This window comes from Pan troglodytes, chromosome 15 (assembly GCF_028858775.2).
Source record: "Pan troglodytes isolate AG18354 chromosome 15, NHGRI_mPanTro3-v2.0_pri, whole genome shotgun sequence".
Taxonomy (NCBI): Eukaryota; Metazoa; Chordata; class Mammalia; order Primates; family Hominidae; genus Pan; species Pan troglodytes.
The window spans coordinates 89831331-89847362 of NC_072413.2; the positions used below are offsets into that span (position 1 = coordinate 89831331).

General features: G+C 39.4%; 1 protein-coding gene across 5 annotated transcripts in view; it reads right to left on the bottom strand.

Moving 5' to 3' along the window:
* TC2N (tandem C2 domains, nuclear) overlaps positions 1–16032 on the bottom strand; it is an 89866-nt gene that overhangs the window by 48944 nt on the left and 24890 nt on the right. The window contains exon 1 of one of the 5 annotated variants that reach the window (XM_009428294.5): positions 9741–10053. The exons of 1 other annotated variant lie outside the window; for it this stretch is intronic. The gene's annotated coding sequence lies outside the window, so the exon portion shown is untranslated. 3 more of the 5 variants (XM_510126.9, XM_024348865.3, XM_009428295.5) reach the window with 3 other exon arrangements.

The window sequence follows — 16032 nt, forward strand, 5'->3', positions numbered from 1 at the left end:
TCCATCATTTTCTTTTCAACCTTTCTGTGTTATGCTCAAGGTGTCTTTTATAAGTAGTATGTAGTTAGATTGTGTTCTACTATCCACTCTGACAATCTTTGTATTTATTTGTATTTTAACTGTATTTAGTCCAGTCATAAAGATTTAAAACTGTTTTAACATATTGATGATTTAAATCTCTTATCATTATGGTAACTTTTTAATTTCTAGAAATGCTTTTACCCTGAAAACAATTTTGTCTGATAGTTATAGCTATGCAGCTTTCTTTTAGAAAGCATTCGTATGGAATATCTTTTTCTGTTTACTGTTTCCATTTGTTTACCAACCTTTCTGTCTCCTCATGTTTTAGATATGTCTCTTATAAATAGCATTGAGTTAAAGTGTTTTAGTCCAGATAAACAATCTTTGTCTTTTGACTGTAATATTTATTCCACTTATATTTAAGATAACTGGCTAATATATATATGAATTTAAACCTATATTTTATCCTGGGCTTTCTATTTGTCCTACTTGTTCTCTGTTTCTTTTTCTTTCCTTTCATCCTTCCTTGGATTGACTGAGTGTTTATGATCTTCATTTTTTTCCCTCCAATAGCTTGGATATTGTATTACTTTCCTATTGCTGTTGTAACAAATTACCACAAATTTAATGGCTTTAAATAAACTCACTATCTTACAGTTCTGGAAGTTTGAAGTCTGAAATGGGTTTCACTGAGCTAAAATCAAGGTGTTGGCAGGGCTGCATTACTTCTGGAGGCTCTATGGGAAATTCCATTCCTTTGCCTTTTCCAGTTTCTAGAAGAAACCTGCATTCCTTGGCTCATGGCCCCTTCCTCCACTTCAAAGCCAACAAGACAGCATCTTCCAGTCTCTCTGACCCCTGCTACCATTGTTACTAACTCCGAATCTCCTACAATCTCTTTCATTTATGAAGACTCTTGCAATTACATTAGGCCAACCTGGATACTCCATAATCCAAGATAATCTCCCCATCTCAAAATCCTAAATTACATCTGTAAAGTCACTTTTTCCATGTGAGGTAACATTCACAGGTTCTGGGAATTAGGACATGGTAATCTTTGTGAGGCCATTATTCTGTATACTATAAATTTTATAAACTCAATTTCCTTTTCTTTAAATAGTCACTCTGGTTGTTTTAATACGCACACTTAACATGTCAAAGTCTAAAGTTAGTCCTTTTATATTCTCCTGTTGCATAGTAAAAGGACTATTAAAAGACTTTTAGTTCCTTTACATGCCAATCAATCCATGTGTGACTTAGGCATGATGTCATCATTGCACATATTTTGATTCTATCTTGTTAAAACCCCACAAAACATTATTATTCTTTTGTAAAATTAGTGTTCATTTGTATTTACAAACATATTTCACCAATTACTTCCCACTTCATTCCTTCTTACATTCCTTCCATTTCATTCTTTCTTGCATCGCCAACTGTTCATGTATAATCACATTCTTCTTGCTAATATCCTTTATGATTTACTTTAGTGAAGGTATGTTGGTAGAAAACCCTCTGTTGTTGCTGATCTGAAAATGTCCCTGATTTTTATATTTTTTTGTGAAAAGTATCAATAATATACAAAAGTATAGCAAATATAAAATAAATCCACATGGACACATTATCTAGCTTTAATTATTATCAACTCATAGTCAAACTTTTTTTCCACAATATCCTCCCACTTCCAGAAATTTTGAAAACAAAAATCAAGATATAATTTTATCTGTAAATATTTCAGTATGCATCTCTAATATTTCAGTATGTATCTCTAAAAGACAATATTGAAGAACATCTAATACCAAATATAACTTTACATTTATATGTTTATATTTATATTGTATATCTCTTTTTTAATGCAACTACAGTACCATCACACTTTCAGAAAAATCTATAATTTCCTCATATTAGTATTCACATTTCCCCAATTTTCCTATAATTTTGTATAGCTTATTTGAGTGAAATAGGTTTAAATATTTCTTAAATCTCCTTTAATCTACAAGTTTCCTTGAACGTATTCTGATGCTGAAACCAGGTCTCTTACCCAATAGAGTTTATCATAATAGGATTTTGCTGATTGCATTCCCATGGTGTCATTCAGCAAATCTCTGCCTATTTTTCTGTAAAATTATAGTTCAATCTATAACTTAATACAGATTTTTAGGTTTGACTTTTTATTTTTAGTAAGACTACTCCATAGGTTGTAGGTATATAATGTTCAGCTTTTATTTTTTAACAGTGTTAGCAACCATTGATCATCACCCTGTATTACTCTCATTCTTAAAGATATTTCCTCTGGTTATGAATTCTAAATTATAAGCTATTTTCTTTAAGACAAAAATATCTTATTCCATTGTCTTCTGTCCCACCATTGTTATAAAGAAGTCAGCTGCTAGCATAACCACTGTTCTTTTAAAAAAAAAAAAAAATCTTTTGTCTAGGCCCTAAAGTAATGTTAAGATTTTTCTCTTTGCCTTTGGTTTTCTTCATTTCACTGTGATGTTTCTAAGTATGTACTTTTTCTTGCTGGAAATTCATTGAGATTCTTGAATATATGGATTGGTGTCTTTCCTCAGTACTGAAAAATTCTCATTCATTATCTCTTTAAATATTGTTTTTGCCCATTTCTTTTCTCTTTCTTTTCTTGCAGAAATTCTAGTTTATTAGACTTTCTCACTATAATTCCTCACTCTGATCACTCTAATTTCCATGTCTCTTCACCTCTTTTATATTTTCCATTTCTGTCTCTTTGAGTTATATTCTGAATGATTTATTCTGTCTTCCAGTTCATTCAATCTCTTTGTGGAGTACATCTAATTTCCTAATTAGTAGTTAAGCTGAAAGATGAGTTTTATTACTGCATTTTTCATTAGTAGAAATTACATTTAGTTCTTTTTTCAACCTGCTGTGTAGCTCTGTCACTTTTTAGACTCCTGATCTCTGAACATATCTTTAAATCTGTCTTTTATTTACTTAAACTCAGCCGAGTATAGTTATCTTAATGATCTATGACTGGTTTTTCAAGCTTTTGTAGGTTTATTTCGAGGTTCTATCATTCTGCCAATTCTTGCTCAGGATGTCCTACTTCCTTGTACAGCTGGTTATCTTTGACAATGAATTATTCATTGACCATGAAACTTTACTGGTAGAACTTTTTAAGCTAAAAATGAAAGTATACTCCAGAGAATATCTGCATTTGTTTACCAGACCAATTTTCAATTCATGCGTTGACAAATAACCCAATTCTAAAATGGACAAAGGAATTAGACATTCCTGCAAAGAAGACAGACAAATGGCCAATAAACACATTAAGAAGCGCTCAATGCCACTGATCATTAGGAAAATGCAAATCAAAACCATAATGAGATACCACTTCACACACACTAATCAAAAAGACAGACAAAAAATACGTGTTGGTGTGGCTGTAGAGAAACTGGAACCCTCATAAATTGCTTATGAGAATGTAAAATGGTGCAGCTGTTTTGGAAAACACTTTGGCAATTCCTCAAACACTTCACACAGAGCTACCATATGACCCAGGAATTCCAATCCTAAGTAAATATACCTATGAGCATAGAAAACATATTTCCACACAAAAACGTTTTACACAGATGTTCACAGCAGCAGTATTCATGATGGCCAAAAAGTAGAAACAAATCCAAATGTCCATCAATTGATGAATAAGAAAACAAAATGTGGTATACAGCCATATGATGGAATACTATTCAACCATAAAAACAAATGAAGTACTGATTCACACTACAACACAGATAAATCTTGAAAACATTATGCTAAGAAAGAAGTGAGACATAAAAGACCACATATTGTGTGATTCCATTTACATGAAATGGCCAGAATAGGCAAATCCACAGAAATGGAAAACAGATTAGTGGTTGCCAGTGACTGAGAAGGAAGAGGCAAATGGGGAATGGCTGCTAATGGGTACAAGTTTTTAGGAGGGTGACAAGAGTGTTCTAGAATTATATAGTGACAGTTGCACAGCTAAATGAATATACAAAAAAAAAAAACCCCACTGAATTGTACATTTTAAAGAGGTGAATTTTATGGTATGTTAGTATCTCAAAACAGAAATGATTTTTTAAATTTACATCTTGAAATATTTTTGACCACCAAGGTAATATAAAACTTCTCCCCATGGTCTGTTTGGTGGTCACAACTTCCCAAGGACTGGATTTTTTTCCTTTCTTGTTTTACCTGGCATCAAGACAACTTTCCTTGCACTCCCTTCAAGGAGGTAGAGTGAGTTTTTCGCCTTTCTCGTGACATCACAGCCCTTTGTGGTCCCAGAATTAGCCTCTTAGCCTACATTGAATGAGCCCTGGGCTGACTTCCAACTATCCTTGGTGACATGCAAATATACCAAGTTCCTATTCAAATGCATCAAGTTTCCCCTGTTTAGCTAATGCTCTCAAGGCAAGTAAGACTTAAAGGCTCCTTTAGTCTCTCATACGTTCAGCTTTCTCTTAGATTTTGGCATGTTAATTCCTATCTTTTGAATTGTTTTTTTAAATACAGCATTCTTAGCTGTTCTCAGCTAAGGTTGTCCAATACCTCACAACTTACACTGTTCCCAAAATGCAAATCCTATATTTATTTTTCAAGTTAAAATTAATTCTAGTAAGTTAGGAAAGGATTTGCAGCCTGATATAGTCTACATTAGAGTAGCTTCAGTATTATTTATGACTTCAGGTGATTACAGTAGATATTTAAGAATTAAATAACACATTTTATTACTTTTTAAAAAGAAAAAAATTAAACATTAATTTGAGGAGCAGTCTAATTTAAAAGAAGCATGGGTGGATAACTTGTTCTCTCAAGTATCAAGGTTCTTTAAACAGCTAAAGTAAATAAGACTGTGGTAAGATACATAAACAGATCTGTTTTAGAAAGAGTAGCTTGGAAACGACCACACATGTATGGAAACTTGATCTATGATACTTGTAGATCACTGAAATGAAAAACAGAATATTCAGTTCTATAATGCTGGGAAAAACTGATTAGCCATATGGGAAAAAAAGAAACTGGACCCCCACTTCACACCATACAAAAATCAGTTCTACATGGATTAAGGACACAAATATGAAAGGCAACTTTTTAAATAGATTTTCTTTTTTAGAGTAGTTTTAGAATCACAGTAAAATTGAGAAGGTACAGAGATTTCCCATATACCCCCCTGCTTTTAGTAGAAAATATCAGACTATATTTTTATAATCTCAGGGAAGGTAAAGATTTGTTAAACAAGATGCCAAAAGCACAAACCATAAAAGAAAAAGTTGACAGAGTCAACTATATTCAACTATATATAAAATGTGTTAATCAAAAGACACTATAAAGAAAGTAAAAGACAGGCTGCTCACTTGGAGAAAAAGAAATGTGCCACGTGCATAACTGACAAGGGATTCACATCCAGAATATATAAAGAGCTTCTATTACAGAAATCCATTTTTAGACCGAGTGCAATGGCTCATGCCTGTTAATCCCAGCACTTTGGGAGACTGAGGCAGGTGGATCACCTGAGGTCAGGAGTTCAAGACCAGCCTGGCCAACATGGTAAAAACCCGTCTCTACTAAAAATACAAAAAATTAGCCAGTCATGGCGGCATGCGCCTATAATCCCAGCTACTCAGGAGGCTGAGACAGGAGAATCGCTTGAACCCGGGAGGCGAAGTTGCAGTGAGCCAGGATCATGCCATTGCACTCCAGCATGGGCAATAAGAGCAAAACTCCGTCTCAAAAAAAAAAAAAAAAAAAATCTATGTTTTAAAGTGAAACAACAACAACAAAAAAATGGCCAAAGACATAAACACCCACAAAACATAAACAATGAAAGGTTCAACATCATCAGTAATTAAGGAAATTTAAATTAAACCCCCAATGGGATACCATTTCTCACCCGATTGTCTAAAAGAAAAAAAATTCAGGTAATTACGAATGTAGAAATGTCTTACATGTTGCTGAAAAAGGGAACAAAATGAACACTTACATCCCGCTTGTGAGGCTATAAACTGGTACAGCCACTTTATAAAACAATCCGGTGTTTTCCAGCAAAACTGAAGGTTTTTAAAACCACGAACACAAAGAGACATGAGTTAGAAGGGTCACTTAAAAACAGATTTTAATGGAAAAAAGTAAAAATTAAATTTAAAAGCAAAAAAATAAAAAAAAAGACTGAAAACATCCTAAATATCCATCCGCAGGATAATGGATAAAGAATGGTAAAGTCACACAATGAAATTATGTGTGGCAATAAAAAGTGAACAAACTATATCGGCATGAAGGAATCTCACAGAATGTGCAAAAGCAAAGCCATAGGATTCACATAGTAGAATATCATTTATACAGAGTTCCAAAGTAGACTAAACAACACAGTGTTTGGAATGCATAGACATGTGGTAAAACCATATAGAGAGAATCAAGGAGAGTGGAAAGAAAAAGATATAATCAGGGAGAATACACAGGTTGGCTTCAAAAAATGTTGGTTATGTATTATTTCTTAAGCAATACATAGGCACGGGGCTATTTATTTTATTTGTATTCTCTGAATCTGTAGATGTGTCAAAAGTACTATTTTGCACATATGAAATAATTTCTCATTTAAGAAGTAAATAAATACATGGTTGTGGTACAAAACATTAAAAATTCAGAAAACTATATGAATAAAATAAAAATTATCCATAATTATATTACCCTGAAATAACTATAGTATTTGAAGGAGGTAAATATACTTAAATGATGTGCCTTTCTTCTATTCTTTATTTTTATTTAATCTGTTTTAAAGCTTTACTGAGGTATAATTTACCTACAGTAAATTTCACATATTTAAAATGTATAATTAAATGAGTGACATACATACATATAAATACATACACACACATTGGTAGAAGCATCATCTCATCAAGAAAATGAATATATCCATCATCTCCTAAAGTTTCCTCATACCCCTTTTGGATCCATCCCTCCTTACTTTCTCTTTCCCCTACCCCCAAGTAACCACTGATGTGTTTTTCCATCACATTAGTTTGCATTTTCTAGAATTTTATTGGGTATATGTTTGGGCATAGCTTATGCATATGTTTTACTTTCGCAGACAATGCCAAAAAGTTTTCCAAAATGACTACACCAATTTACACTTCCACCAGCAGATTATGAGACTTCCAGTTGCTCCACATCCTCATCAACACTTGGTTGCCAGCCTTTTCCATTTTAACTATTCTTTTCATATTCCTAAGGAAAATACTCATAAAATGATTTGTCTGAACTCTTGAGCAACAAAAAAAATCAAACTTTCAACGAAGACTGAAGTGAAACTCATTATACAGAAATTTTAATCTAAGAGCTTTTTCCCCTGAATGCATAATAATAATTGAAGCAAAGGCCCTAAATGATGTATGCCTCACAGATTCTGATTTAGTCCCAACACCTGATTTCTACATAAGATTTTTAGAAGAACCATTGGGACATACATAAAAGAACCGCATAACTTAAAAGCAAGTTGAGAACATCAACATATTGGAACTCAGGTAAAATAGAGTCCAACACAGTTTATATGCGTGACTTAAACACTATAACACCTGAACTCAATACACCAAACAAAACACCACTAAAATTGTGTTCATAATTTGGATGGGGCGGGGCGTAACTACTTTACCACGAATAGTTCTTTTCAATATGCTCAGCTTCTTGCTCTCAGCTTCTGCTACTTAACCATGAGAGAGGAACAATGTTATGAAATGATGCACTTCGTTTTTAAAATTTGTAATTATTATGGATAACACAAAGGTAGTCTATCATCCTTATTTCTCTTTTTTCTTTTCTTTTCTTTTTTTAATCATCTCCCTAATCAATGGATTGCCTCTCCTTCTAACTTTTGTTTCTCAAAATACGGATTCTAAACTCACATTTACTTGTGAGTGCAGAATCACTATTGTCTCCTCAGATTCATTCAAACTTGGCTTCTACCCTTACACTGTACTTAAATTACGTCTGCTGAGGTTAAAGCCCCCATCCTAACTTCCAAAGACAACAGGCACGTAATCAGTTCTTGACTCCCAGATAGAATTCTCTCCTTGTTAAAACTCTCCTCTCCTGGCTTCTATGAGACCACTGCCTCCTAGATTTCCTCCTTTCCTGATGCTCTTCCTCAGACTCCTTGGCTGTCTCTACCCATCGCTTAATGCTGGTGTTCCCCATCCTTGGTCTTGCCCTCTTCTTACACTATACTTACTTGAATGATTTCTTACACCCTTACAGGATTAACCACCACAAATCCACTGCTGCTTCCAACATTTGTAAGTCTGATCTTGACTTCAGAAAACCTGATACCAATATATCTATTGGTATATATCCACTAGACAGCTATGCCAGATGTCCCGCCAGAATCTCAAACTCATTTTCTCTCCACCTGAATTAATCTCTCAATATTAGTTTTATTCGTAAATGCACAATTATAATTCAAATGAAGTCAATAAAATACAAGATATACTTAAATTTTTCATGAAGGGTTAAACAAAGAATAAATTTGTATTATGGCCTCTTCCTCAGTTATGAAGGTAACTCATATTCATTAGCAAAAATTACAAAATACAAAAGATGATAAAAAGCAAATATCCCAGCTCTCAAAGGCAAGCAACATTATCCCCTCCTTCCAGAAAAAGCAATTTTTAACCATGCTGAAGTTACACATCAAAATATGAAACTGGTAAATGGATTTTGTTGTTGTTGCTAATTCTCAATATTTTCCAGGCTATGTTTTACAATATTAATCAGGGAAAACAAATTTCTATTAACTGCCTACCTAAAGGGAGAACTAGAATAATATTTCAATTACAAAGGCAATCCTTTTATATGCTGTATTTTAAATGTTCTAAAGAAATCAATGGTTTTGGCTTGGCATCTGTCTTGTCTATACCCAGATGTCTATCGGTGTGCACTATAGCCCACAGTTCATCCACAGTATCTTCCTCTAAAGAAAACCACAGCAAAGGAAAACCTGGAAGAAATAGAAGTCAAATCTAAAACCTAGCTGGGTAGATTGTGGTTTGCAAACACCACAGTAAAGGGACACTTTTAACACCCTTTCGCCACTTCACAAAGTTTCAGAAACATAACAGGTAAAAACCCTCTGCGAAGTTCTTCTCATCAGACCCCGCCAGGGAAAGGAAATTCGCTTCTCTTTCCCCAGAGCCCAGAAACCACCTGGACGCGCCGTCGGAAGCCCGAGCACGGAGCAGGGAGCCGGGCGCCCGGCGCGCGGCCGTCCCCGCCTGGGCTGGGGTCTCCACCGTCCCCGGTCACGGGTCCCCCTAGGCAGAGCCGCCCACCTGGACAGCGGGGACCCAGCCTCGCCCCGTCGCCCACCCCCGGTGCCCTCCAGACCACCGCGCTTCCAGCTGTCGAGGGGCCTAAAGCTCTCTCAGGCCCCCGCGACACAGGCGTCGCTGAGGAGACATAGGAACAGCCCCTGGGGCCCACCACGGCCCCATTTTAAAGAAAGTTAAAGACAAAAGAGACAGAACTGACACCGCCAGCCTGCAAGGCGGGGCCGCCCTCACAGGCGCCCCCCGCAGCCCTGAGCGAGCTGCCAGCTGGGAGAAGCGCACCTGAGCCACGCCGCGCCTTTCCCCGCCCGGGTCCCGCCGCCCTCCTCCGGGTCTCCACGTCCCACGCCCGCGCTGAGGCGGCGCCGCGCGGCCGCGGCCGGTTACCTGCTGGAGGCAGTGGGCGCTCTGCTGTCGCCGCCTGCGGGAACGGTGACTCCGGTCACCTCGCGCGGCCGCGCCTCGAGGTCCCGCCTTTCCCAGGGCCTCCCCTACCCTATCACTTACCCCCTCCCCTCCACTTCCCTCCCCGTACCCACTCCCACACCACCCACCAGGGCCGCCCCGCCCCTCGGGACGGGCGCTAAGGGGCGAGGCGAGGCAAGGCGGGGCGGGGCGGGGCGAGGCAGGGCGGGGCAGGGCGGGGAGTGGAGTGGCGCAGAAGGGCTGGGCGCGGAGGGGCGGGGCCTCCCGCGTACCTGAGCCGCGCTGCGCCTGCGTCCTCCGCGACTCCGCGCTTGGCAGCCCCTTCCTGGGAAGGTGTAAAATGCCGCCAGGTGTGGGGTGTGTTTTGGGAGAAGAAGGGAGACAAGCGGTAGGAGGGGGAGAGAGGGGAAGCTATTGGCCTGAGGAAACTTCTCTGACTTGGGGAGGCAGGGGCAGTCTTTCTGGCGGGAGATGTTTATGCACACTTTACTTAGAAGCGGAGTAGTCATGTTGTTACTTGACTTTAAGAGTTTTTATAAAAAGTCTAATTTATAAAGTTTTTGAGGATCAGCCCTGCTCTCCGCTTTTGTTGCTTTCTATCTGCTACTGCCTTGCCATCAATGGGTGTCTTGGAAAGAATATTAAATGTATCCACCACAGCACCTCACACCCCCGATTCTATGAGGGATCCCTTCTAACCCTGGTAAAGCGGGGGGCCTGGCCCTTTTCTCTGGGCTTCCTTGGTGGAAATCTCAACACTGCTTGGAAATGAGTTTCCTAGACTGTCTGATGAAGAATGGCTTAGCATTTTTTGTTTGTTTTGTTTTGACAGAGGTTCTGTCGCCCAGGCTGGAGTGCAGTGGTGCGCCCGTGGCTCAGTGCAGCCTCGACCTTCGGGGCTGAAGTGATCCTCCCACCTCAGCCCCTCCCCCAAGTAGCTGGCGCGAGCCAGCATGCCAGGCTAATTTTTTAATTTTTTGTAGAGATGAAGTCTTATTATATGGCCCAGGCTAGTCTTGAACTCCTGGACTCACGTGATCCTCCCACCTCTGCCTCCCAAAGTGCTCCACCTCCCTAAGTGCTGGAATTACAAGCATTGAGCCACGGTGCCAGCCTGGGTGGTGGGACTGTAAAATTGAAAGAAAGGTTCATACTTTTCTTTCTGGAGAGCAGTCTTTCCCAGAGTGAGTTCTGTCCATCTCAAGGTCCTAGAGATGCTGCAGTGGGAGTAGGGGTAGATCACCAGATCACATTAATGTGGGGGAGAGAGACACAAAATATTTGTTTTCCTTGAGATTCACAATGCATACTAGCATTTTACAGGCATAAGAACCATGTTTTACTTTCTTTGATCCTGCATCTCCCAAATGTGTTTGACCATAGAACTCTTTTCTTGAGAAAGGCCTGTTTCCAATCTTGGGCATTAGTGTTTCAACAAACACTTTGAAAACCACTGCTTTCAACTCCTAGTACGTTCACATTTAATAATGTATCACAAATGTTTGCAAAGTTGTGCACTGTTCACACAAAACTTTCATGAGTCATCTCATTTAATCCTGGAAATTGCAATGTAGCTGTTATTATCTTCATTTTGCAGTTGAAAATATTTAAAGGTCAGACAACCAGTTAGTGGTTGCCCAAACATACAGTCAAGATTTGAATCTGAACTTTGAACTCCAAGGCGTTTTAGACTAATATTCATTCTGTCTCATTTGTTCCTTTTTTTTTTTTTTTTTTTTTTTGGGCAGGCTCTCACTGTTGCCCAGACTGGATTGCAGTGGCACAATCATAGCTCACTGCTGTCTCAAACTCCTGGGCTCCAGCCATCCTCCCACCTCAGCCTCCCAAGTGTGCTGGGACTACAGGCACATACCACCACGCCTGGCTAAATTTTTAAATTTTTTTATAGAGACAGGGTCATGCTTTGCTGTCCAGGCTGGTCTGAAACTCCTGGCTTCAAGCAATCCTCATGCCTCAGCCTCCCAAAGTGCTGGAATTACAGGCATGAGCCACAGTGCCCAGCTTCCCTTGATACCTAAGGAGAGCACATCCTTGGTTAGAAATCACTAGATTCATGTGTTAGTTGAATCTTCTCAAGGGCAAGACCATAACTTTTACTTCCTTGCAGCACCTGACTTAGTGCAGGGCACAAAAGTGTCATTGAAATGTGCTGAATAAATGAAGGAGGAATGAATGCTCAATAACTACTAATTGAAGTGAGCTGATGCTTGGTTCCTTAAATGAACAACTTTAACAAACTCTTCACTGATGCAGAAGTACCAAGAGCAGGAGCTCCCCTAATTGTTCCTAGTTTTCTTCCCTAGTCCATCTTAAAACATTTTCCTAGAAGAATCCTCTCTATTGACAGATACAGTTCTTGTAAAATCATGAAGCCAATTCCTTTGTTTTCCTTGAAATGGGCCTCCTTCCTGTTCTATCTGAGGCAAGGCTACATGAATGGAGGATATTGTACACCTTTCTTTGTGCTCTTATTTCTAATCTCTTCCCACAAAAGGATCGTCCTCAAAATACTATGAACGGGTTTTTGTTTGTTTTTTAATTTAGCAATTTTATATTATTTGAGGCCAATCTAAGGAGAAAAATAGACTGGTCAATATGGATAACGTGGCTGCTTAGATATTACTGTGTGTATCAATTCTTTCATTTGATAGAGACAAATCGCATAATTCCTACTCTAAACCCCTATTCATTCTTTATTTAATGCAGTTTAGAAGTGCTTTGTGACTCAGCCCAAGCCTACCTCTCCAGCCTTATCTCCCAGTATTTCCATCACACCTTTTTGACCTACTGAAGGAATTGCAGTTCCATAAACTGTCGAATTTGCACACACCATTCCCTCTACCCTTCTCTTACAGGTATCAACTAGCAAACTCATGTTCATCCAACCAAGATACCACCTCTTCTAGACAATGAAACCCCACAACACCCATTCCTGACTCAATTAGGTGCCATTTCCCAGCATAACCACCACAATCCATCTGTATCTCTATCATGGTGCCTACATCATAGCTGTGATTACTGGCTTCTTTTCCCACTTCCCTCTAGATGCATTCCAAGTGAGTTACCAATGGGCAGGAATGATGACTTCCACCTCTATTTCCTGAGCACACAGCATAGCACTTGATATAGAAGGCACTCAACAGTTTGTTGAATAAATGAAAACAGCTTTCAAAGAGTATAAATTCCTAGAGTGCTTGTGAAATAATTTTACAAATAAATGGTCATGAATAATACATTGGGGGTACCAGACAGATTTTTGTTTCTCTCAAAATTATTTCCTTCCCATTTTCTGCCTTAGAACATAACAGCAGAAGCCTATACATATTCATTCATTTCATGTATTTGTTCAAAAAATATTTCTGAGTGCCTACCATGTAACAGGTGCAGTACTAGGCACTTGCTTCAGAGACGAAGTGACATTTCAAAAGTGTCATGGATGCTCACCAAACCTCAATTCCTCTCCCTGGGCATGAAGCTAAACTGCTTTGCCTAGCCACTCCCCTTGCATCTAGGTAAGGTCATGTGGCCAGTTCTGACCAATGGAATTTGAGCAGAAATAGAGTTTCACTTCTGCATCTAGGCAACTAAGAACAGGGGAGCCTTCACCCCACTCTCTCCCTCTTTCCATTCCATGACAACCTTGGACTAAACCATGCTAACCATTGCTAAAGCTCACAATACGACAAGATGGGAGAAATGTCTGTGTCCTTGATTGGCTTCATAGAACAAAGCTCTCTCCACTGCCCACTAACTTTGATTGGATGGTGATGTGAGTGAAAAATATATTTTATTGTGTTAAACCACTAATATTTGGGGTTTTTTTCTAACACCTGGATTTACTTACTCTGATAGGCACTGTCATGAATGATGACATATAGATTACATTAAACATACCAAAAAAATGTTTCTCATGCTGTAGGCATTCTATGGGAGACATAGAACATGAAAATTTATCAAAGAGCTTATTAAGGTCATAGAAACTTTAAGTTTGTCCCAAGTAGATAAAGAAAAATCTTTATGGATACATAGCTTTCTGTCTCTCAGATGGCCACCTTATCAGAATGCTGACATCTTGACCTGAAAACAAGCACAGAGTCACCATCATGCCTTCTTCATCATCTTTATCTGCACTTCTCTGTCTCTTTCATGCACTTTGAAGGGTTTCCCTGAGTGGGCTTCAGGAGATCCAGTGTTACTCAAAGTCTAGTATATATTCAGGAAAAGAGAAAAATAAAAAGGCTAGGCTCCAAAAGGTCTTGAATAGCTTACTAAGGAATTTGCCCATTAATCCACAGGATACATAGTTGAATAAGCTAGGAACTATTTGTAGTGAGAAGAGTTGCTTTTTTCTTTTTTCTTTCCCTCCCTCATCATCTTACCTGGATAACTGTTACCCACTAAACTAAGGTAACAATGGGATAATGGGTGGTCACAGATGCTCCACCAGGAGAACTAATCATGAGAGTCTCATTTCTCAGTGCCCTCCCACAAAGCCCTTCCTCAAAACACCCATCTGCCTCCTCCAAACCCCACTAATCAATGAAACTTCATAGCACTAAAAGGCTGACACAGTTGTATTAGAGGTGTAAATGAAAAATATTCAGCACCTAGAGCAGGAGGCAATAGCACCAGTGGGGTCAAAGGAAATCTGTGAAGGAGGAAACAAAGAGAGAATCCAAAAACAAAAGAAGGTTTTCCACCAACCACATGATCAACTCACCCAGGCTGAGTAGCTGGTCCAAAGAGGATGAGAACACATGAAACTTCTCAGGATTCAAGAACAAAGGCTCCCAGACTCACTGAGAAGAGCAGAGAAACATCTAAACCCCTATTTCTGTGACCTCTGTATGGACTGGAAGAAATGACTCAAACCTGAAGCAAATGACCCTGCATTCTTCTGGACCCACATCAGCTTGCTTAAGTTGGAACTCCATTTCCCCAAATTTATTTCCCTATATGGTTCCAAGTTAGGTTGGCCAAGAAGAAGAATTGAGGCAAGATTTGGAAGGTGAAAGTGGAGCAGAGCCACTCCCTCTGAAGATCCTCATGACTACACGTGGTGACAGACACACACACAGATTCTGGGAGGTTCTTGCTCATCCTCCTCCTCATGTCTAGCTCTTCTTCCCAACTCTAGTCCCTGCTGGCCAGAGGACCCAAGATGACTCGAGAGCTTGGTGGGAGACCTCCAGAAGTGGCAGCTATGTATGGACTTTTCCACAGCCCCCCTCCTGGGTACCACTCCAGCAGTTAGACATGTGCAGCTTCCTAGAATCACTGCAAGTTCTGGCCTTACAAGTCCACCTGTACAGGGCTTCAGGATGGCTGGCTAGCGACTTTTCTCTAACCCTTCAATTCTACTTTCAGACCTTTACTTCACCAGTTTCTCACATAATTCTGCAAGAGATTAGTCCCATTATCAGTAAGACTCTAGTGGTTCTGCTTCCCTGATTAAACCCCTCCAATACATCATTCATGTTCTTGGCTACCTAGCAATAAGATTATGCAGATTGTACCATCCATCCTTCCCTTCCACCTTTTTTTTTTTTTTTTTGAGACAGGGTCTGGAGTGCAGTGGCACGATCATGGCTCACTCCAGCCTCCACCTCCCAGGCTCAGCTGGTCCTCCCATCCCAGCCTCCTGAGTAGCTGCGAGTATAGGCATGCCAACACACCCAGCTAATTTTTTGTATTTTTTTGTAGAGACAGGTTTTCACCACGTTGCCCAGAGACAAGGTTTCACCATGTTGCCCAGGCTGGTCTCAAACTCCTGGGTTCAAGCCATCTGCCCACCTCGGCCTCTCAAAGTGCTGAGATTACAGGCATGAGCCTCCACGCCTGACCTCCTTCCCCTACACTATTAAAGGCCAAGTGCTGAAGTTATTTATCTATAGGAACTACAGAAATTTGGGTAAAAATTATGCCCTGGTAGTGGTCTCCCCGTGAGAGGGTGACTGGTTGCCCACTGCCTTCACACTGAATTTACATAATAGAACAACTGACTTTCAGCTTTTCAAGCTTAGAAACTTGCTCCTTTTCTCTTTTAGCATACTGAGTAAATCTCTCTTGAAGAAGGAAGTTTGGTCAGGCTCACCAGAAGTAGACAATAGTATGTCTGTCTATTAATATAGAATGAGAAATAGGATTGTTGCAAGGCCCAAACATGTATCTTACTGCCAAAACAGTATGCCCTGAAGAAATAGCTATCCAGGAAGCTAAATGATAACCAAAC